The sequence below is a fragment of the Scyliorhinus canicula genome, chromosome 21, assembly GCF_902713615.1.
Source record: "Scyliorhinus canicula chromosome 21, sScyCan1.1, whole genome shotgun sequence".
Classification (NCBI taxonomy): Eukaryota; Metazoa; Chordata; class Chondrichthyes; order Carcharhiniformes; family Scyliorhinidae; genus Scyliorhinus; species Scyliorhinus canicula.
In genome coordinates, this window is record NC_052166.1 from 16,638,805 (window position 1) to 16,663,636 (window position 24,832).

Consider the following 24,832-nt stretch of genomic DNA (forward strand, 5'->3'; position numbering starts at 1 on the left):
AGCAGGACGCTGGTTTGAAGTGTGTCTACTTCAACGCCAGGAGCATCCGGAATAAGGTGGATGAGCTTGCAGCATGGGTTGGTACCTGGGATCTCGATCTTGTGGCGATTTCGGAGACATGGGTAGAGCAGGGACAGGAATGGTTTTTGCAGGTTCCAGGATTTATATGTTTCTGTAAGAAATGGTAGCGCGGTAGCATTGTGGATAGCACAATCGCTTCCCAGCTCCAGGGTCCCAGGTTCGATTCCCGGCTTGGGTCACTGTCTGTGCGGAGTCTGCACATTCTCCCCGTGGGTGCGTGGGTTTCCTCCGGGTGCTCCGGTTTCCTCCCACAGTCCAAAGATGTGCAGGTTAGGTGGATTGGCCATGATAAATTGCCCTTAGTGTCCAAAATTACCCTTAGTGTTGGGTGGGGTTACTGGGTTATGGGGATAGGGTGGAGGTGTTGACCTTGGGTAGGGTGCTCTTTCCAAGAGCCGGTGCAGACTCGATGGGCCGAATGGCCTCCTTCTGCACTGTAAATTCTATGATAATCTATGAACAGAGAAGATGGTAAAAGAGGGGGGGGTGTGGCATTGTTAATCAAGGAAAGTATTACAGCGGTAGAAAGGACGTTTGAGGACTCGTCTACTGAGGTAGTATGGGCCGAGGTTAGGAACAGGAGAGGAGAGGTCACCCTGTTGGGAGTTGTCTATAGACCTCCGAATAGTTCCAGAGATGTAGAGGAAAGGATTGCAAAGATGATTCTCGACAGGAGCGAGAGTAACAGGGCAGCTGTTATGGGGGACTTTAACTTTCCAAATATTGACTGGAAATACTATAGTTCGAGTACTATAGATGGGTCAGTTTTTGTGCAGTGTGTGCAGGAGGGTTTTCTGACACAGTATGTAGACAGGCCAACAAGGGGCGAGGCCACATTGGATTTGGTACTGGGTAATGAACCCGGCCAGGTGTTAGATTTAGATGTAGATGAGCACTTTGGTGATAGTGATCACAACTCGGTTATGTTTACTTTAGCAATGGGCAGGGATACGTATATACCGCAAGGCAAGAATTATAGCTGGGGGAAAGGCAATTATGATGCTATTCGGCAAGATTTAGGATGTATAGGATGGGGAAGGATACTGCAGGGGATGGGTACAATCGAAATGTGGAGCTTTTTCAAGGAACAGCTACTGCGTGTCCTTGATAAGTATGTACCTGTCAGGCAGGGAGGAAGTTGTTGAGCAAGGGAACCGTGGTTTACTAAGGAAGTTGAAGCACTTGTCAAGAGGAAGAAGACAGCTTATGTTAGGATGAGACATGAAGGCTCAGTTAGGGGACTTGAGAGTTACAAGTTAGCCAGGAAGGACCTAAAGGGAGAGTTAAGAAGAGCGAGGAGAGGACACGAAAAGTCGTTGGCGGATGGGATCAAGGAAAACCCTAAGACTTTCTATAGGTATATCAGGAACAAAAGAATGACTAGAGTAAGATTAGGGCCAATCAAGGATAGTAGTGGAAAGTTGTGTGTGGAATCAGAGGAGATAGGGGAAACGTTAAATGGATATTTTTCGTCAGTGTTTACACTGGAGAAAGACAATGTTGTCAAGGAGAATACTCAGGTTCAGTCGACCAGGCTAGATGGAATTGAGGTTCACAAGGAGGAGGTGTTAGCAATTTTGGAAAGTGTAAAAATAGATAAGTCCCCTGGGCCAGATGGGATTTATCCTAGGATTCTCTGGGAAGCCAGGGAGGAGATTGCAGAGCCTTTGTCCTTGATCTTTATGTCGTCTTTGTCGACAGGAATAGTGCCGGAAGACTGGAGGATACCAAATGTTGTCCACTTGTTCAAGAAGTGGAGTAGAGACAACCCTGGTAATTATAGACCTGTGAGCCTTACTTCGGTTGTGGGTAAAATGTTGGAAAAGGTTATAAGAGATAGGGTTTATAATCATCTTGAAAAGAACAAGTTGATTAGCGATAGTCAACACGGTTTTGTGAAGGGTAGGTCATGCCTCACAAACCTTATTGAGTTTTTTGAGAAGGTGACCAAACAGGTGGATGAGGGTAAAGCGGTTGATGTGGTGTATATGGATTTCAGTAAGGTGTTTGATAAGGTTCCCCACGGTAGGCTATTGCAGAAAATAAGGAAGTATGGGATTGAAGGTGATTTAGCGGTTTGGATCAGTAATTGGCTAGCTGAAAGAAGACCGAGGGTGGTGGTTGATGGCAAATGTTCATCCTGGAGTTCAGTTACTAGTGGTGTACCGCAAGGATCTGTTTTGGGGCCACTGCTGCTTGTCATTTTTATAAATGACCTGGAAGAGGGTGTAGAAGGATGGGTTAGTAAATTTGCAGATGACACGAAGGTCGGTGGAGTTGTGCATAGTGCTGAAGGATGTTATAGGATACAGAGGGACATAGATAAGCTGCAGAGCTGGGCTGAGAGGTGTCAGATGGAGTTTAATGTGGAAAAGTGTGAGGTGGTTCACTTTGGAAGGAGTAACAGGAATGCAGAGTACTGGGCTAATGGAAAGACGGCATCCAGATACATAAATCCCTGAAAGTTGCCACCCAGGTTAATAGGGCTGTTAAGAAGGCATATGGTGTGCTAGCCTTTATCAGTAGGGGGATTGAGTTTCGGAGCCACAAGGTTATGCTGCAGCTGCACATAACTCTGGTGCGGCCGCTCCTGGAGTACTGCGTGCAGTTCTGGTCACCACATTATAGGAAGGATGTGGAAGCTTTGGAAAGGGTTCAGAGGAGATTTACTAGGATGTTGCCTGGTATGGAGGGAAGGTCTTACGAGGAAAGGCTCAGGGAATTGAGGTTGTTTTCATTAGAGAGGAGAAGGCTGAGAGGTGACTTAATAGAGACATATAAGATAGTCAGAGGGTTAGATAGGGTGGACAGTGAGAGTCTCTTTCCTCGGATGGTGATGACCAACACGAGGGGACATAGCTTTAAATTGAGGGGTGGTAGATATAGGACAGATAGACATATGGATGAAAATGGAATAGTGTAGGTCAGATAGACTTCAGATGGTTTCACAGGTCGGCGCAACATCGAGGGCTAAAGGGCCCGTACCGCGCTTTAATGTTCTATGTTCTTTCAAATTTAAAAGCTGAGCAATTGCGTCAGTATCTCTGCCTTCCTAGCTCTAGCTGGTACTTCTATTTTGAATTCCCCTCCCAATTCAACAGGCTTGTCTTTTCAAAGCTCTTTTAAATAAACCAGAAGGCAAGTAGTCCAGCTGAAGGAAATCCTTAGCAGTTTCCAGATCCATCCAGTTATATCACTACAAACCTGGTGTCTCTTTTTAATTTATACTGTAACCCAAACTTCGCCATCTACCACTCCAAAGATCCCGGACCCGAGCCCCCAAATTATGTTACGACACCCTGGGCTAGTACGCAGTCAATTCCAGCCCAACGTGCCCCAAAATCACAACACATGTGAATTAAACTATAATTCAGAGAAACATACCTGAAGTCTTTGGCCCTTAGCTGCTCAGTAATTAGTCACCAGGTTTGTAAATGTAAGCACAACTACTGTTAATTTATAACATGAAATATAATGAAATATGCAGCAAATACAACTGGTTAATTATTAGTAGTTTGAATTTTGTGGTACTCACAGTTTTCCTGCAGGAAGAAATAGCACTCTGTTGCCTTTCTCCTCTTCAAACTTTGCTTTCAGTTTGCAGTTTGTATTGAGGCCTCTGTAGTTCCAGACTTACAACACTCATTGATTTTCTGGAGAAAAAAATGGAGGGCAGAGAAGAGCAGGACCTATCTCTGTGCTGCCAGGATCAAACCGATAGTCCTTGGGACTCTGAAAAGCATTCCACTTGGATAGGATCCAATCACCACCTGTTACCGGGTAGAGTTGGCCTGTTATTCCAATTCATTGACCACCAGCCAATTAATTAAACATAGTCGCTACCCCATCTCTCTCTCTCTCTGATGCCGACAAGTCTGCAACTCCTGTTTAAACCAGCACAGACTAGCAAAGTGATCTCTCCTGTAATTCTTCTGGATTCCTGTGCTTGAATTAAAGATATAGGCTGTTGGCCTTAAAGACACATGTCCATTAATCATCCATGGATCAAAAATGTAATAGCAAAAAATAAAAGGGGAAATAAGGGAATACACTGAAAGGACCCTTACACCCACGCACAGTGCAGCACCCCACAGTACTGAGGCAGGTCAGTTAGTAGGTCAGTACTATGGGGTGCTGACCCACTGACTGACCTGCCTCAGTACTGTCCCCACCCACAATGCGGCACTCTCATAGTACAGTGCAATGCTTCCTCAGTACTCAGGAGCAGCAGGGTGGCACAGTGGTTAGCACGGCTGTCTCACAGCACCAAGGACCCGGGTTCGGTTCCGGCCTTGGGTGACTGTGGAGTTTGCACTTTTTCCCAGTGTCCGTGTGGATTTCTTCCGGGTGCTCCGGTTTCCTCCCACAGTTACAAAAATGTGCAGGTTGGTCATTCTAAATTTCCCCTTAGTTCCCAAAACGTTAGGCTTGGCTACGGGGATAGGCAGAGGAGTGGGCCGAGGTGAGGTACTGTTTCAGAAGGACGGTGCAGATTTGATGGACGGAATGGCTTCCTTCTGCATTGTAAGAATTCTATGGTACAGTCATACCCGCAGTGCGGTGCTCCCTCAGTACTGTCACATCCACAATGTAGCACTCTCAGTATTGTTCGACCTAAAGTGTGGCACTTCCACACTATTTCCCCATGATATAGTGCGGTGATCCCACAGTACTGGCACATGGGCATTGAGGAGCTCAGATAGTGGAGATGCCCCAGAGCTGCAGCGCTCCCTCAAGACAGACTGTTCATCAGTGACACATTCCCTCTCGAGAGACCCTCCAATAGCACATGCTCCCCGCTGACGGTGCTGCACTCCCTCAGTTCTGCCTGGGCAACAGTGTGGCGCTCCACGGTACTGACCATGCGGTGGTCCCACAGTATTGACCCACCGACAGTGTGGCACTGCCCCTGTACTGATCCACCGACATTGCGGCACTTCCACAATACTGACCTACCAACAATGCAATGCTCCCATGGGACTGACCCAACTGTGCGACACTCCCACAGTACTAACTACCGACAGTACAGCGCACCAACAGTACTGACCCACTGACAGTGCCCGCTTCCACAGTCCTGACCCGCCTACAGTGCACTTCTTCCACAGAACAGTGCGGTGCTCCCTCAGTATTGACCCACCCATAGTGCTGACCCACCCAGTGTGATGCAGCACCCCCCAGTACTGTCCCACCCAGTGTGATGCAGCACGCCCCAGTACTGTCCCACGCGCAGTGCGGTGCTCCCTCACTATTGCCTTACATACAGTGCAGCGTCCCCATGGTAAGAACCTGCCGACAGCGCAGCCCTCCCTCAGTACGGAACCTCCAACAGTGTGGCGCTCAGCACCTGGGCCACAGTTTCCGCAATGCCTCAAGTATGACCCCTCCAGGGGTGTTCCCTCAGTACTGACCCACCAACACCGTGGTACTCCCACAGTGCTAACTAACCTACAGTGCAGCACTCACAAATTACTGATCTTCCAACAGTGTGGCTGTACCTCACTACAGTCCCTCCAACAGTGCGGCTTTACCTCAGTACTGACCTTCCGACAGTGATGCCATACCTCAGAACTGACCCTCCAACAGTGTCGCAGTATTGACCCTTCAAGAGTACACTCTCTCAGTACTGCCACACAGACATTGTGGCACTTCGACAGTGCAGCTGCTTCATGGCACTCCCACAGGACTGACTATGCGTCAAGTGAGGCATGCCCTCAGGAGAGACCCTCTGACAGCATGGCGCAGCCCACCCACATTGCTGCGCTCCCACAGTTCTGTCTCACTGACAGTGTTGCACTCCAACAGTTCTGTCTTACCCACAGTTCAGCGCTATTTGAGTACTCTTCTAGCCACAATGCTGCGCCCTCGCCACAGTACTGAACTCATGACTCTGTGGCAACCCCTCAGTACTGTCCCACCCACAGTGTGGCGCTCCCACACTGTTACCCCACATAAGTTCAGCTCCCCACGGTAAGGACTCACCAACGGTATAGCCCAACCAGTACTGACCCTCCAACAATGCAAGCGCTCAGCATCTGGGGACACATTTCCGCAATGTCTCAAGCATGACCCCACCAGGAGGATGGTGCAACGCCTGAGGAAAGCTGTCCCCATGACAGCACGTCACTTCCCTCCCAGAGGTGCGACTTTTCCTAAATACCACCCTCCCCAACAGGCCGGACACTAAGGAAGTGCGGCACTCTTGTCAATATGGACCCGCCGACAATTGGCACTCCCTCAATACTGACTCTCGAAGAGTGAGGCATACCCTCAGTCCAATCACCAGTGCTGTACTCCTACGGCACTGACCGTCCAACAGTATGGCACTCCCTCAGTACTGATCATCCAACAGTACGTCGCTCCCTCAGTACCGACCCTTCAACACTGCAGTGCTACCACAGTAATGACAAACCTACAGTGCGGCATTCCCACAGTACTGACTCACCAACAGTGCAGCGCTCCCACTGTACTGATCCTCCAACACTACTGCCCTACCTCTGTATGGACCTTCCGACAGTGAGACACGACCTCAGTACTGACCCTTCAACATCACACGCTCCCTCAGGACAAGTGCAGCCATACATGAATACAGACCCACCAACAGTGCAGCCCTACCTCAGTACGGACCCTCCGGCAGTACCGCCCTACCTCTGTACGGACACACCAAAGGTGAGACACGATCTCAGTACTGACCCAATGAGTTTCCGCGTTCCTTCAGGACAGTCTAGCCGTACGTCAGTATACACCCTCCGACAATGCGGTGCTCCCTCAATATTGACCCTTCGATGGCGCGCCGCTCCATCAGTACGGACCTTCCGACAGTGCGATGCTCCCTCAATAATGTCCCACCCACAATAGTCCCTCAGTACTGTTCCACCCAAATTGCGGCACTCCCTCAGTTGTCTCATCTACAATGCAGCACTCTCACGGGAAGACCCACTGACCTTGCATCGCTCCCACAGTAAGGACCCACCAACTATGCAGCACACCCACAGCGCTGACCCATTGACTGTGAGGCAGTCCCATCATTCGTCAATACAGACCAACAGTGTGGCCCTACCTCAGTACAGACCCTCCAACAGTAAGGCCCTCCCTCCCGTAACTATTCCAAAGTGCGGCACTCCATCAGTACTGACTCTACGACAGTGCGGCTCCCATAGTATTGACCCATCAAGAGTGCGCACTGCCACAGTACTGATCCTCCGGCAGTATGGCCCTACCTTTGTACGGACAGTGAGACACTACCTCATTACTGATCCAATAATTTTCCGCATTTCCTCAGAACAGTCTGGTCATAAGTCAGTACGGATCCTCCAACAATGTGACACTCCCTCAATATTGATCCACTCTATCAGTACTGACCGTCCGATAGTGCGGCGCTCCATCAGTACTGACCCTTCACCAGTGCAGTACTTCCTCAATAATGTCCCACCCACAATGGTCCTTCAGTACTGACCCACCCAATGTGCTGCACTCCCTCAATACTGTCCCATACACAATGCAGCGCTCTCTCGGTAAGGATTTACCATGCGACCCTCCCACAGTAAGAACCCATCAACAGTGCAGCGCCACCACAGTAAGGACCCATCCACAGTGCAGTGTCTCCATAGTAAGGACCCATCCACAGAGCAGTGCCTTCACAGTAAGGACCCACCCACAGTGCAGCACACCCACAGAACTGACCAACCAACAGTGCGGCACTCCCACCTACAAGGGTATTTCCTGTTTATCCCTTAGTTCCCCTTTCTTCTATTTTGCCATTATTATTTTTGATCATGGATGATTAATGGACATGCATTAATGGAATGCAGCAGCATTCAGAAGTTACAGGAGAGCACTCTACTAGTCTCTGCTGGTTTGGAACAGGATCTGCAAACTTGTCAGCACCAGAGAAGAGTGATGGGGTGGGACTCGGCTTGATTGATTGGCTGGTGGCCAATGAATTGGCCCAAGAGCCTGTACTCTGCCCGGTAATGTGTGGTGATTGGATCCTAGCCCAGTGGAATGATTTTCAGAGGAGTTTCAGTTTGACTCTTGCCAGCACAAAGGTTGTATTTCTGAAACTGCAGAGAACCTAATGAATGAATCGACAGGAAAACCATAGCAGTCTGCAAAAAAGACAGGTCTTTCCCTCTCTCTCCAGGAAGGGCTGTAAGTTCTGTATTTTTGAAATCACAGAGGTCTGAATGAATTTGTGCGGAAAACCTTGAAGTGAAAGCACAGTTTGAAAAGGAGTGAGGTGTTGGAGCAAGGACTCTATAGAATTAATTTGTTAATTTCAATTGTGTTTTGACTCCTGTCAAGTACGGCTGGAATGACCGCACACTAGCCCAAGGTGTCGTAACATAATTTGGGGGCTCAGGTCCGGGATCATTGGAATGGTAGACGGCAAAGTTTGGGTTACAGTAAAAATTAAACAGACACCAGGTTTTTGTGATTTAACACGATGGCTCTGGAAGATGCTAAGGGTTTTCTCCGGGTAGATAACTTCTCTTCTACTTTATTTAAAAGAGCTTTGAACAGACAAGCTAGTCGAATTGGCAGGGGAATTAAAAATAGAGGTACCAGCTAGAGCTAGGAAGATGGAGATAACTGATGCGATTGCTCAGCTTTTAAGTTTGAAATAGATGCTAAAAGCTCAGGAGTCCCACAAGTAATGTAGCATCACGGATATTTTCTGGTTGCAGTTCGAGCATGAAAGGGAGATGCAGTAAAAAGAAGTGGAGAGACAGCAAATAGAAACAATGATAAAGCATAAAGAGAAGGTAAAAGAAATGGAGGTGGAATGAGGAGGTTGGAATTAGAGAAAAAAAGCAAGAGAGAGAAAAAAGAAAAAGACAGAGAAAAAGAAAAATACAGAGGGAAAAAATCAAATGAGAGGAAAAAGCAGGAGAGAGAGACAACAGCTTAAGACACTGGAAATTTATGGGGAACTGCCAGAAATTAGAGGGGCTTAATCTCAGAACAGAACCCAGAAGCAAAATGTTTAAATTTATACAGGCCCACCCAAAATTCAAAGAGGAGGTAGAAATCTTTTGGGGACTTTTGAGAAAATAGTAACTCAAATGAAGTGATCAAGAGAAAAGGCTATTCTGGGTGCATATGGATTGGTTCCTGAAGCATACAGGTAAAAGTTGCAGAATTTAAGGAGACAGCCGGGACAGGCGCATGTTGACTTTGGAACAGTTAAGACCATAAGACATAGGAGAAGAATTAGGCCAGTCGGCCCATCGAGTCTGCTCCGCCATTCAATCATGGCCGATATTTTTCTCATCCCCATTCTGCTGCCTTCTCCCCATAACCCCTGATCCCCTTATTAATCAAGAACCTATCTATCTCTGTCTTAAAGACACTCAGTGATTTGGCCTCCACTGCCTTCTGCGGCAAAGAGTTCCACTGATTCACCACCCTCTGGCTGAAGACATTCCTCCTCATCTCTGTTTTAAAGGATCGTCCCTTTCGTCTGAGATTGTGCCCTCAGCTTCTACTTTTTCCTACAAGTGGAAACATCTTCTCTACGTCCACTCTATCCAGGCCTCACACTATCGTGTAAGTTTCAATAAGATCTCTAAATCCTTCTAAACTCCAACGAGTACAGACCCCGAGTTCTCAACCGTTCCTCATACGACAAGTTCTTCATTCCAGGGACCATTCTTGTGAACCTCCTCTGCACCCTTTCCAAGGCCAGAACATCCTTCCTTAGATACAGGGCCCAAAAATGCTCACAATACTCCAAACGGGGCCTGCCTCAGCTGTACATCCCTGCTCTTGTAGCCCTCTTGATATGAATGCTAACATTGCACTTGCTTTCCTAACTGCTGACTGAACCTTCACGTTAACCTTTTTTAAAAATAAATTTAGAGTACCCAATTTTTATTCCTTCCAATTAAGAGGCAATTTAGCGTGGCCAATCCACTTAACCGGCACATTTTTGGGTTGTGGAGGTGAAACCCACGCAGACACGGGGTGAATGTGCAAACTCCACAGGGACAGTGACCCAGGGCCGGGATTCGAACCCGGGTCCTCAGCGTCGCAGTCTCAGTGTTAACAACTGCGCCACGTGCCGCCGTGCATGTTAACCTCAAGAGAATCGTGAACAAGGACTCCCAAGTCCCTTTGTGCTTCTGATTTCCTAAGCATTTCCCCATTTAGAAAATAGTCTATGCCTACATTCCTTCTTCCAAAGTGGATTTGCCACTTATTTGCCCATTCTCCTAGCCTGTCCAAATCCTTCTGCAGCCCCTTGCTTCCTCAATACTACCTGTCCCTCTCCAGGTCTGTGTATCATCTGCAAACATTGCAACAGTGCCTTCAGTTCCTTCTTCCAGATCATTAATGTATAGTGTGAAAAATGGTGGTCCCAGCACAGACCCCTGCGACACACCACTAGTCACCGGCTGTCATCCTGAAAAAGACCCCTTTATCTCCACACTCTGCCTTCTGCCAGTCAGCCAATCCTTTATCCATGCCAGGATCGTACCCTTAACACCATGGGCTCTTAACTTATTTAACAGTCTCCTATGCAGCACCTTGTCAAAGGCCTTCTGGAAATCTAAATAAATCACGTCCACTGGTTTTCCTTTGTCAAACATCTTTGTTACCTCCTCAAAGAACTCTAACAGATTTGTCATTCATGACCTACCTTTGATAAAGCCGTGCTGACTCAGTCCTATTTTATCATGCACTTCCAAGTACTCCGTGATCACATCTTTAATAATGGACTCTAAAATCTTACCAAGGTGATCGAAGTCTGACTAACCGGCCTATAATTTCCCGTCTTCTGCCTCCCTCCCTTCTTAAACAACTGAGAACAATTTTGATAGATGGGTATGAGCATTGGGAGCTGCAACTACCTATGAGGCTCTGAGAGAGGTCATTATCTTAGACAAATTAAAAAATTCCCTCCCTTCTATGATAAGAACCCATGTTGACGACCAGAGGGTGAAGACTGCTAGGCAGGCAGCAATAATGGCTGCAGATTATGAGCTAATCCATCACCATGACAATTCATAAGGAGGATTTGGAAAAGGAAACAAAAAAGTGGAGAACACTACAGGGCAGACTGTAGCTTTAACTGGACTTAGGAGGCCTGAGGTAAACACTATAAGAGCAGGTGTGAGGAATGAGGTAGAGGAGAGATATGCAGGGTTTTTCTCGAAGGGGAAGCTCACCCCATTTTCATCAACTGATGCAGCCAAACCCACAACTATCTTAAGGGACACGGGGCTACTCAAATGTCTTACTGGAGAAGGATTCGGTTTCCCTCCAGAGAGCGCAAAAAAAGCTACGGTATTGGTGAATGCGATAAGTTATTATATCCCAGTTCCATTGTATAAAGTAGAATTAGAGTGTAATTTGGTGTCAGTTCCAGTGGTGGTCAGGGTGGTTGAGAAGTTACCAGCAGATGATGCAGACTTATTTTTGGGGATGATTTGGCATGGGTAATGGTTGCAGCTTCAGCCATGATTACAGAGAGTCCGAGGGAAGTACTGCAGATAGCACATGAGATGCCAATGGTAGGGCATGTGGGTATTAAGAAAACTGATTGGGCATTAAATGACTCAAAGAAAGAAATGTTGAAAGACCTTCATCAAATGACAATGGTAGTGAATAGGATTCTGCTGATACTGATGAAATTATTTCTACTGAACAGATTCCTGACAGAGATTTGTCAAAGGTAAAGTCTTAAGAACCAGATTCCGAGAACTCCAAGACTGAAGGTGACCATAAGAGGAGCATGAATCTAACAGTAACGATGAGTCAGGCAAGAGTTCTGAATCGGATTTTGGCTCCAATTATGAAGTAACGATAAACAACAGCTATCGAATAAACCTCTCACTAATGTATCTTGAACAAATGGCAAGCAATTCTTCCAAAGCTAGGAAATAAGACAGCAAATCCACAGAAGTGAATTTGACTTTTCTAAAGGTAATTTATTACAGCCTCTTGCAGTAAACCCATTGCCATTCACTTCATGTGCAAATATTTCCCAGGGCAAGCCTGTTTTGAAGGAAAATATACATGATAGCATAGCATCAGTTATTCAGGACAAAGACAGTAAGGACTGTAAAGTGACACCAAGCATACAGCTATTTAACCCGCATCCTTTTAAAGGTCCACATGGCATATTCAAAGGTAAAGGAAGCAAATAGCAAATTAAATTAAATTAAATTAAATAATCAATAATCAATCCCTTTTGAAAATTAAGAGATAAGTGGATGGAGAACCATGACGTGATTCTGCCACTGCATCTTTTAACAAAAATCAGAAAGATAATGGAGCCAATAACGTGCCATCCTGCGATTCTGAAAGTAAAGAAGAACAGTTCAAATCTGGAAAGTGCAAATTATTTCAGTCGGTATTAATAAATGGACGTAAGGGCTGTGATTACAAAGACTCCGATGACGAGGTAGTAGCTGTAAAACAAAGAATGGTGCATATAAAGTCAACCTACTCTGCGGAGATTGAGCCCTCAGCTTTACTTGTCACTGAAAGTAACCCTGTGAAGGAAAAGAGAGAATGTAAAGCTGGAGGGATTGAAGAGTGTTTGCAGATTAAAAATGAACCAGATATTCTCTTCAGCTGACGATATTGCTTGTAGATTGGCTGCAGAAGATCCTCGCAATTTGGATAAACATTCATTGGACAATTAGAAAAGACTAGCTGCATTACATGGGAGATGCAAAAAACTCATTCAGGGGGTCCTCTCTAATTTGGACAGTCAAGAACCTGTCAAAGGGAAGCACACTGTCGTTGATTTGAAGAGAGTGAAAACGAGGACACTGTTTAGAGTTCTGAAACAAAGATGCAAACCTATCAACAGAAGAAGAGAAGATACAATAATGAAGCTGAAAGGGTACAGACTTGGCTGGAAACACTAGGAGGCACTCCGTTCTGAACCAATAAAGCCACATCCATCTCGACTGAAACAATGGAGACTGGCTCCTAGAATCATAGAATTTACAGTGCAAAAGGAGGCCATTCGACCCATCGAGTCTGCACTGGCCCTTGGAAAGAGCACCCCACTTGAGCCTACACCTCCACCCTATCCCCATAGCCCATCTAACCTTTTTGGACACCAAGGGCAATTTATCATGGTCATTCCACCTAACCTGCACATATTTGAATTGTGGGAGGAAACCGGAGCACCCGGAGGGAACCCATTCAGACATAGGGAGAACGTGCAGACTCCACATAGACAGTGACCCAAGCTGGAAATCAATCTGGGATCCTGGAGCTGCGAAGCAAGTGTGCTAACCATTGTGCTACCGTGCTGCTCAGTGAGGGACTGAAATACAGTGCATGTTATATATGTTGCAGAAACAAGCAAAAACACTGTGGTTCACAGAACAGCGAGTAGAGTTGGAGAGACTGAAGGCCATGTTAGTGGGTGAACTGGTACTGGCTGCCTCGGACTTTTCAGACCATTAAAATGGTCACAGATGCTAGTGACCTGGGGCTAGGGGTACTGCCACGTGAAGACGGTGGTGCAGGAATAGAGAGGCCAATTGGATATTTTTAGAAAAAAACCAAGTCCGAACCAAAGAAAGTATTTCACCATTGAAAAGGAAACCTTAGCCTCACTATCAGCCCTTCAGTATTTTGAAGTACATAGATCATAGTGTCCGACATTATAATAAATAAAGCTTTGTTATACAGACCATAAGCCACTTGCATTTATAGAGAGGTTTAAAACCCAGAATGCAAGGTTATTCCGTTGGAGTATATTATTCCAGCAGTTCAATATAAAAATTGTACACATTCCCATAAAGGATAATATGATCTCAAACCTGATGATTGCAATTATTGGGCAGACAAGGGCTAAAGACTTTCGGTATTTTTCTCAGAATAATTGGTTAATTCACTTATACTCTGACTCGAGATCAAGTGGGCTTAAACTTACCGTGTAGTAGCGCAGGGTGTCGTACTGATCGACCGACAATGCGGCATTCCCACAGTGCTGACATACCAAAAGTGCGGTTCTCCCACTCTACTGACTCACTTAACAGTACAGCACACCCACAGTACTGACCCGCCAGTGTGGTGCTCCCTCAGTACTATCCCACCACAATGCAGCACCCCCTCAGTACTGTCCACCCACAGTGCGGTGCACCCTCAGTACTGTCCCTCCCACAGCACGGTGCTTCTACAGAACTGTTCCACCCACAGTGCGGCGCTCCCTCAGTACTGTCCACCCACAGTGCGGTGCACCCTCAGTACTGTCCCACCCACAGTGCGGTGCACCCTCAGTACTGTCCCACCCACAGCGCGGTGCTTCTACAGAACTGTTCCACCAACAGTGCGGCGCTCCCTCAGTACTATCCCACCCACAGGGTGGCGCTCCCTCAGTACTGTCCCACCAACAGTGGGGTGCACCCTCAGTACTGTCCCACCAACAGTGGGGTGCTCCCATAGTGCAGTGCAGTGCTTTCTCAGCACTCTCCCACCCAAAGTGTAGTTCTCCCTCAATACTGTACCACCCACAGGATGGTGCTTCATCAATACAGTCCCACCCAGTGTGATGCTCCCTCAGTACTGTCCCACCCACCGTTCGGCGCTCCCCAGTACTGTCCCACCCACAGTGCAGCACTCCCTCAGTACTGTTCTACCCACAGTGCAGCACTCCCTCAGTACTGTCCCACCCACAGTGCAGCACTCCCTCAGTACTGTCCCACACACAGTGTGGAGTTCCATCAGTATTGTCCCACCCAGTGTGACACTCCCAGTCCTGTCCCACCCACAGTGCAGCGCTCCCTCAGTACAGTCCCACCCTCAGTAGTCCCACACACCGTGCGGCGCTCCATCAGTACTGTCCCACTGTGGTGAATGTATTCACCTAATGTATGTATGATACTGTAACCTATAACCTGGAAGTGGTGATACGATCTGTTTCCAGGTACTGTACCTGTAACCCGGTGGGCTCCGCCTCTGGCTCCGCCCTCACCGGGGCCATATATAGACCGGCCACCTGTGGGCGGCATTCATCTGTACAACCGACTCTGGCTAGGCAAGTTCATGATTAATAAAGCCTAATGTTCACTCGCTCTCTCTGCCTCTGTGAATTGAAGGTATATCGCCCACCCACAGTGAGACGCTCTCTCAGTACTGTCCCACCCATAGTGCGGCGGTCCCTCAGTTCTGTACCTCCCACAGTACGGCGCTCCATCACTCGCTCTCTCTGCCTTTCGGTGAATTGAAGGTATATCAATTTATTCATCATAGACAGCAGTATGGAAGCCGCTCTAAAGCCAGACAGGCTCGAACCCGACGCCTGCGCATCCGAAGCCAAGGAAATATTCAAACAATGGCTTCGATGCTTAGAGACCTACCTCGACTCCTCCACAATGCCTCCCACGGAGACCCTCAAGTTGCGACTCCTCCACGCTCGGATGAGCCATTGAATCTCAGTAATGATCGAGAAAGCGGCCACGTACGAGGCGGCAGTCGCAACCCTCAAGGCACACTTCGTGAAGCCCGTAATCGAGGTGTTCGCCAGACACCTTCTCACTACTCGCCGTCAACGCGCCGGTGAATCGCTGGACGAGTATCTGTAAACCCTGACTCTACTCGCGAGGAACTACAGCTTTCGAGATGTGACGGCGGAGGAACACATGAACTCACAGATCGGGACACCTATGTGGCGGGGGTCCGCTCGAACTACATCAGCAGCTCCTGTTGGAAAACGGGACATCTGATCTGCGGTACACGGCCTACCAGAACCTCAGTGCGTTCCCCGCGGGCCTGGCAAACCCCTCATGGACACCCTCGGCACGGCCCCCATCGGACCCGACTATGTCGCAGACCTGCGCCGCGCGTCTGACAGGCCAGCACGGGGAACCGCACTGCTACCTCTGTGGCCAGGGCCAATGCCCCCTGCAGCGTTGCCCAGCCCGCACGGCGACGTGCAGCGACTGTGGGGAAAAGGGGCACTTTGCTAGAGTCTGACTGGGCCAACCCAAGGCTCAGAAATCGAAACCGCACCAGGCCCAACCCATGGACTCGCAGCCCCACAGACCATGCAATGTGGCTGTGTGCCTGCCCGGAACGCCCCCGTCAGATGCATCATCAGCATCGTGCGACTCATGGGGGCAGACATCTTGGCCGCCGGCTCCAGCACCGACCAACACTTGCGACCGATGGGGGGCAGCCATCTTGGTCACCATCTTCGCCCCAACCTGACACGTGCGACTCATGGGGGCTGCCATCTTGTGATTCCACCGACCACACAGGCTACCCGCAGCTGGGCGCAGTCACTCTCAACCAGTCGCAGCCGAAACAGCTGAAGAGCTCCATGACGGCCGTCCGGGTCAACAGGCACGAGACCCACAAACTTTTCGACTCCGGGAGCACGGAGAACTTTGTCCACCCCAACACGGTAAGGCGCTGCTCCCTCAACACCTATCCAGCCTCCCAAACAATCTCCATCATCTCCATCATGCAGGGCACAGAGTACGCTCATTTTAAGCTCTACGTCCTCCCCCACCTCTGCGCCCCCCTTCTGCTCAGATTGGACTTTCAATGTAACCACCGAAGCCTGACCTTACAGTTCAGCGGACACTTGCGCCCCCCCCCCCCCCCCCCCCACGGTGTGCAGCCTCGCAACCCTCAAGGCTCCCCCCCTTTCATTCTTTGCAAACCTTAGTCCCGACTGTAAGCTCATCGCCACCAGGAGCAGGCGGTACAGTTCGCTAGACATGACGTTTACCAAATCGGAGGTCCAGCGACTGTTGAGTGAAGGGATCATCAAGGCCAGCAACAGCCCCTGGAGAGCAGGACCATGACGCCAAGTGGTGGTCATCCGGACCGGGGAAAAGAATCGGATGGTTGTGGACTACAGCCAGACAATTAACCGGTTCACGCAACTGGATGCGTACCCCCTCCCCCGCATAGCGGAGATGGTCAACCAGATCGCACAGTACCGTGTGCTCTCAACGGTCGATCTGAAGTCTGCCTACCACCAGCTCCCAATCCGCCCGGAAGAGGGCCACTGCCTTTGAAGCAGCCGGCCGACTCTTCCACTTCCTCAGAGTCCCCTTCGGCGTCACTAATGGGATCTCGGTCTTTGAGAGAATGATGGACCGAATGGTGGACCAGTACGGTTTGCTGGCTACATACCCGTACTTGGACAATGTGACCATCTGTGACCATGATCAGCAGGACCATGACGCCAACCTCCAGAGGTTCCTCCAGGCCGCCCAATCCCTCAATCTCACATACAACAAAGAAATGCGAGTCTTCCATACTACCCGACTAGCCATCCTCGGCTACGTCGTGGAGAACTGAGTCCTAGGGCCTGACCCCAACCGTATGCGCCCCCTCACAGAACTCCCCCCTCCCCACAGCCCGCCCACTTATTCAAACCACCACTTTGCTCCTGACGGATGAGGCCCGAGCGCGGCCGCACCAAGGCCGACATTACCAAGGCCGCAATGCACGCAATGGACGAGTCCATCCCCTTTCAGGTAGAGAGCGATGCGTCAGACGTCACACTGGCCGCCACACTCAACCAGGCGGGCAGGACAGTAGCATTCTTCTCTCAGATCCTCCACGGTCCGAAATTCAACCCCCTCGGTCGTGAAGGAAGCACAAGCCATAGTGGAAGCCGTGCGGCACTGGAGGCACTACCTAGCCGGTAGGAGTTTCACCCTAGTCACCGACCAGCGTTCGGTCGCCTTCGTGTTTGACAACGCACAACGGGGCAAAATAAAAAAAATTACAAAATCTTGAGGTGGAGGATTGAACTCTCCAACTACAATTACGATATCAAGTATTGTCCTGGGAAGCTCAACGAGCCCCCAGATGCCCTGTCCCGCGGCACCTGTGCCAGCGCGCAAGATGACCGACTTTTGGCTGTCCACAATGACCTCTGTCACCCGGTTTACCCACTTCATTAAGGCCCGCAATCTGCCCTTCTCCACCGAGGAGGTCAAGGAATGACCAGGACTGCCAAGTCTGCGTGGAGTGCAAACCGCACTTCTACCGGCCAGATACACCCGCCTGGTAAAGGCCTTATGGTCCTTTGAGCGCTTAAGCATTGACTTCAAGGGCCCCTCTCCTCCACCAACTGTAATATATACTTCCTCACCGTCATCGATGAGTACTCTCGCTTCCCCTTCGCTGTCCCCTGCCCCTACATGACCTCGGCCACTGTAATAAAGGCACTGCACAGCATCTTCACACTGTTCGTTTTCCCTGCCTACGTCCACAGCGACCAGGGCACATCGTTCATGAGCGATGAGTTACGTCAGTACCTGCTCAGCAAAGGCATCACCTCGAGCAGGACTACGAGCTATCACCCGCAGGTGGAGAGGGAGAACAGCGGTATGGAAGGCCATTCTTCTGGCCCTCATGTCTAGAAGTCTCCCGACCCCCCCGCTGGCAGGAGGTCCTCCCCGACGCCCTCCACTCCATCAGATCGCTCCTCTGCACAGCCACTGAGAATTCTAAATCTTCAGTCCGGATGCAATTATCAGTTGAACAGCAGATAACTTAAAAATCTTTTATTTACCGCGGGGCTACCCAAGTGTAACTTCACAGTTACAGCAAGTGAAGGCACTTTTCTTTTAGTTACAGTTAACTATGTACTTGTAAAAACCCCTCAGACCCCTCCTTCATGTAATTATTTCTTTCAATCATTAGCCACAGTTAGCTCATTAGTTGCATCGCATAGCAATTCTTTATCAAGGAAGGAGTATCCCATCCCACGGTTGCGTTTCGTTCCCACAAACAGTTCACAGGTTCCCACAGACAGTTCACAGGATCGTTATAAGGCCGAACACAGAAGCAATTAATCTCACAAGGCACGTTCACATATTACACAAACTTGACATTCCATTTCTCATCAAGCTCTGATTTTAACTTGACATGCCATTTCCCATCAAGCTCTGATTTTAACTTGACATGCCAAACTCTCACCACGCAACGAGACCCCTCACGATCGTTTATTTATCTTCCCCAGGAAGTCCATCTCCGGGGTCTCGCTTCCATCTTGGCTGACAACTCCGGGGCCAGTACTTCTCCGGAGGCACATGAGACGCCATAAGACCGACCCCCTGGTCGAGAGGGTCCAGCTGCTCCACGCCAACCCCCAGTACGCCTATATCGCGCACCAGGACAGATGGCAAGATACAGTCTGGAGCCAGCTGATTCCCCTGTCAACGCACCTCCCTCGCCACTGCCCGCCACCACCCCATACGCGCCCCTGGGTCTCCTGTATTGTCCCCCGCCGACACTGCCGCCACCCCCACACCCCAACCGTCTCTGACACGCCGGACTGAGGCTCAAGCTCCAGACACAACGCCCCTGGAGTCACCACCTGCAACAACCGTGCCCGCCGCACCGCCAGAGCTGAGAATGTCAAAGAGAACGATCCAGCCTCCAGATAGACTGAATATGTAATGACCCCACGTCACCCCCGCTGGACTTGATTTTTTTAACAGGGGTTGAATGTGGTGAATGTATTCACATAATGCATGTATGATACTGTAACTTATGACATGGAAGTGGTGATATGAGCTGCTTCCAGGTACTGTACTGTAACCCCAGTGGGCTCCGCCTCTGGCTTCGCCCTCACAGGGGCCATATATAGACCAGCTACCTGTGGGCGGCATTCATCTGTACAACAGACTCTAGCTAGGCAAGTTCATGATTAATAAAGCCTAATGTTCACTCGCTCTCTCTGCCTCTGTGAATTGAAGGTATATCACCCACCCACAGTGCGACGCTCCCTCAGTACTGTCCCACCCACAGTGCGGCGGTCCCTCAGTTCTGTACCTCCCACAGTACGGCGCTCCATCAGTACTGTCCCGCCCACAGTACAGCGCTCCATCAGTACTGCCCCAGACACAGTGCGGCGCTACTTCAGTACTGTCTTAGCCACAGTGCAGCACTCTCTCAGAACTGACACTCTGACGTCCGGTGACGTTGGTGTTGAGCAGACGCACATCAGGTGGCTCTCCTACCCTCCAGAATCAACTAGGCACTTTTAAGTGAATTTAGCCAGAAAATGGACCGCAAAGTAACCTCAATAGAGGAAAGAAAACTACCGCAAAAGAAATGCCAGGAAATGGGAGTTCGATGTGCCGAAGGGACAACAGAAGTGGCGGAAAGAGCCATGAACATCAAGAGGAGGAACCGGCATATCCACAATGTGAGGAGCCCCGGGCCGCCCAAGAGAGAGGGAGACCATCTACCCGAGCATCAGCCTCCCCCATCGCCACCTGGAGATGGATGGAAGACCTTCCACAAGAAGTAGCTGGCCGCCATAAAAGAGGCAATCAAAATTGAAATTCAGGTGGTGGTCATGGTGGTGGGGACAGGGCAGCACGGTGGCCATGTGGTTAGCACAGCTGCCTCACGGCGCTGAGGTCCCAGGCTCGAATCCCGGCTCTGGGTCACTGTCCGTGTGGAGTTTGCACATTCTCCCCGTGTCTGCGTGGGTTTCGCCCCCACAACTCAAAAAATGTGCAGAGTAGGTGGATTGGCCATGCTAAATTGCCCCTTAATTGGAAAAAATAATTGGGTAATCTAAATAAAGAATTTTTAAAATGGTGGTGTGGACGGAGGCAATGGTCACCTTCCAAAAATAATCGAAGGGTTGGGGAAGAAAGTGGAGGGGATGATTCACAACCTGGAGAGAGTCCCAAGGACCAGAGCGACAGGATTGTTGCTCTGGAAGCAGAAGTCAAAGGGTTGGTAATGGCCCAAAGGAGCTAAAAAGAGGACGGTCGAGGACTAGGAGAACTGGCCCCGATGACAATGTTTGGATTGTGGGCCTCCCAGAATACAGAGAGTAGAGACCCGACAGGCTACATCGCCCAAATGCTGGGCAACCTGTCAAGAGAGACAGCTTCCCCAACCCCCAAGAACTCCACAGGGCACACCGGTCACTCAGACGGAAGCCCAAGGCGGGGGAGCAGCCGAAAGCGATCACCACAAAGCTGCACCGATATCATGACCGGGAGAGGATCCTGCAATGGACAAGAGAAACTACAGCGAGTACATGGGAAGGACACAGAATTCATCGCACCTTCCACGTTCTGGGAGGCACTGAAGGCTGTTATTAGGGGAGAAATTCTAGCCTATAAGAGACCTGGAGGTCGACAGAAAGTACTCTTGAGAAACCGACCGTCGAGCTTCTGGCGGAGAGGAAAAGCTGCAAATGGACTTTCACCTGCTATCCACCAGGAAAGCAGTGCACCAACTCTGCCAGACACGGGGGACCTTCTACGAGCACAGAGCAAAGGCTGGCTGCCTACTGGCTCACCAGCTGAGAAAGCAGGCAGCCACGAGGGAGAATAGCAGAGGCAGACTGGTGACGAAGCCAATGGAGGTCAACCAGGTGTTTGAGATCTTCTACCCTGGGCTGTACATCTCCGAGTTCCCCCTCCCCACCTCCCGACAGGGGCACGAGGAAGAAATGGTTCCTCGATGGACTGGACATGCCAGTCGTGGGGGACAATAGGCAGGGGGAAGTGGAAGCACCATAGGTCTGGGAGAGATCATGGAGACCATCTGCTCCATGCAGGCAGGGAAGGCTGGGACCTGACGAGTTTCCAGCGGACCTCTGTAAAAAATGTGCGTCAGCTCTGGCCCCACACCCAAGGGACATGTTCGCAGACTCGCTAGCGATAGGCACCCTGCCTTCTACGCTAACACAGGCCACGATCTCCCTGATACCCAAAAATGACAAAGACCCGACATAATGCTGATCAGACACATTTCACTGCTCAACGTTGATGCGAAGATACTTGCGAAGGTCTTGGCCAAGCGACTGGAGAACTGCATACCAGAGATAGTCGCAGAGGACCAGACGGGCTTTGTCCAGGGAAGGCAGCTAACGGAGAACATCTGAACATTCAGCTAACTTAACATACATTCTCCCCGATTTCTCCCCCCCCTCCCCCCCCTTACCCCTCCCTGTCCCCTTGTTGGTAGCCCCCTCTTCTGCCCTGCATGATCAACTGCTGAGCTCCTCTCCTCTTTTCTGTGGCTTTTATTGTTGATCTTGTGGATTCGGTGGGGGGGGGGGATTTCCTGCTCCCCCCCACCTTTTCCCTCATGTTTCTGCGATGAGTCAAATGAGCCACACTAACTGCTGAATGTAATAATAAAACCACCCCCTACCCCGGGAGAGAACACCAGAGGTTATCATCGCCTGGATGCAGAAAAGGCCTTCGACAGAATCAAGTGGAATTACCTCTTTGGCGTACTGGAGCAGGTTTGGGCTAGGGGCATGGTTCACACCTCATGGGTAAAACTTCTGTACAACACCCCCAAGGCGAGCGTTCGGACCAGCACCACCAGCTCTGAATACTTCCAGCTGTCCAAGGGCACACTGCAGGGATGCCCACTGTCCCCTATCCTGTTCGCCCTAACAATTGAACCCCTGGCAATCGCTCTGCAAGATGCAAAAAGATGGAAGGACATCCAAAGTGGAGGCAGGGAGCACAGAGTTTCACTCTATGCGGATGATCTGCTCCTCTACGTCACATAACGGTCTGAGAGCAATCATGTAGCTTCTGGACGAGTTTGGAGCCTTCTCCGGCTATGAACCCAACCTGGGCAAGAGCAACGGTTTCCAGGTGAACCCTATTCCCAGAGGTGAGCGGATCTGGAGGGACGTCCATTCAAACTAGCCCAAAACAAATTCCGTTACCTGGGGATACAGATAGCCCACGACTGGACACGAATCCACAAGTGGAATCTGGCTAGCCTGGCGGAGGAAGTTGTAAAGGACTACAGAGATAGGATGCACTTTCGCTTTCCCTGGCGTGGAGGATGCAGACAATCAAAATGAACATACTGTCAAGGTTCCTCTTCCTGTTCAGATCCATACTGATCTTCGCCCCAAAGGCCTTCTTCCATAACAGACAAAATTATCGTAGCTGTGTGTGTGTGTGTGACGAAATACACATCCTGCCCAGTGGTGGTAGCCACACTAAAGACATGGAACCAGATGAGGCACCATTTCGATCTATCCGAGTTGTCCCCAATCTGCGGAAACCACAAATTCCCACCTCCCACACCTTTAAAAAAATGGAGCCAGGATGGGGGGACGCTAACAGTCAGGGTCTTCTACATAGGGGATAGACCAGCGACCTCAGGCGAACTGATAGAAGACCTAGAACTACCGACAGAACAGGAACTCAGACAGCTCTAAATCAAACACTTTCTCCACATGGGTATGGCAAGATAATGAGAGTTTGGCTCAAGTTAGAATCAGAGCTTGATGGGAAATGGAATGTCAAGTTTGTGCAAAATGTGTACGTGCATTTTAAAATGAATCGCTTCTGTTCTGAAGGCGTTATCACGGCCTTGGCTGTCTGGAAAGTCTGTGAACTATCCGTGGGAGTCTAACTGTTTGTGAGAACTACACTCCTCAGGACTGTCGATAAAGACTTGCTATACTATGAAACCTGTGAACTAACTATTACTAATGATGGGAAGAAATAATTACATGAAAGAGGGGCGTAATGAGCTAATTGTATGACTAATCCAGCAGAGGGCAGCAGAGCAGAGCTACTGATCAGCTGTTCTGGGGAAATTTGCATACGTGCAGTGCGGTAAACCTAATTTGAAGGTGTACCTGCGAAGGAGACCCAAGGAGTTTGAGTGAAGGCAAGCATCCAGTAGAGGGCAGCAGAGCAGAGCTACTGATCAGCTGTTCTGGGGAAATTTGCATACGTGCAGTGCGGTCAGCCTAATTTGAAGGTGGTTTGTGGAGGGGCTGTTGTCAATTGACAGCTTTAACTCTTGCCCTGCAAATAACTTTCCAATTATTGACTGGAAAAGATATAGTTCGAGTACATTAGATGGGTCGTTCTTTGTACAATGTGTGCAGGAGGGTTTCCTGACACAATATGTTGACAGGCCAACAAGAGGCGAGGCCACATTGGATTTGGTTTTGGATAATGAACCAGGCCAGGTATTAGATCTGGAGGTAGGTGAGCACTTTGGAAACAGTGACCACAATTCGGTGACCTTTACGTTAGTGATGGAAAGGGAGAAGTATACCCCGCAGGGCAAGAGTTATAGCTGGGGGAAGGGCAATTATGATGCCATTAGACATGACTTAGGATGTGTAGGTTGGAGAAGTAGGCTGCAAGGGTTGGGCACACTGGATATGTGGAGCTTGTTCAAGGAACAGCTATTGCATGTTCTTGATAAGTACGTACCAGTCAGGCAGGGAGGAAGGGGTCGAGCGAGGGAACCGTGGTTTACCAAAGAAGTGGAATCTCTTGTTAAGAGGAAGGAGGAGGCCTATGTGAAGATGAGGCGTGAAGTTTCAGTTGGGGCGCTTGATAGTTACAAGGAAGCGAGGAAGGATCTAAAGAGAGAGCTAAGACGAGCAAGGAGGGGACATGAGAAGTCTTTGGCAGGTAGGATCAAGGAAAACCCAAAAGCTTTCTATAGGTATGTCAGGAATAAAAGAATGACTAGGGTAAGAGTAGGGCCAGTCAAGGACAGTGGTGGGAAGTTGTGTGTGGAGGCTGAGGAGATACGCGGGATACTAAATGAATACTTTTCGTCAGTATTCACTCAGGAAAAAGATAATGTTGTGGAGGAGAATGCTGAGACCCAGGCTATTAGAATAGATGGCATTGAGGTGCGTAGGGAAGAAGTGTTGGCAATTCTGGACAAGGTGAAAATAGATAAGTCCCCGGGGCCTGATGGGATTTATCCTAGGATTCTCTGGGAAGCCAGGGAAGAACATAGAACATAGAACGATACAACGCAGTACAGGCCCTTCGGC

At 49.5% G+C, this 24,832-nt stretch overlaps 1 protein-coding gene across 3 annotated transcripts in view; it reads right to left on the reverse strand.

Annotated features, from left to right (window-relative positions):
- LOC119955589 (tubulin beta chain-like) overlaps positions 1 to 24,832 on the reverse strand; it is a 152,048-nt gene that overhangs the window by 112,520 nt on the left and 14,696 nt on the right. Inside the window, exon 1 of one of the 3 annotated variants that reach the window (XM_038781937.1) lies at positions 3,617 to 3,823. The exons of the other annotated variants lie outside the window; for them this stretch is intronic. The gene's annotated coding sequence lies outside the window, so the exon portion shown is untranslated. Of the gene's footprint in view, positions 1 to 3,616; positions 3,824 to 24,832 lie in introns of those variants that run through there. 3 annotated transcript variants of the gene reach the window in all.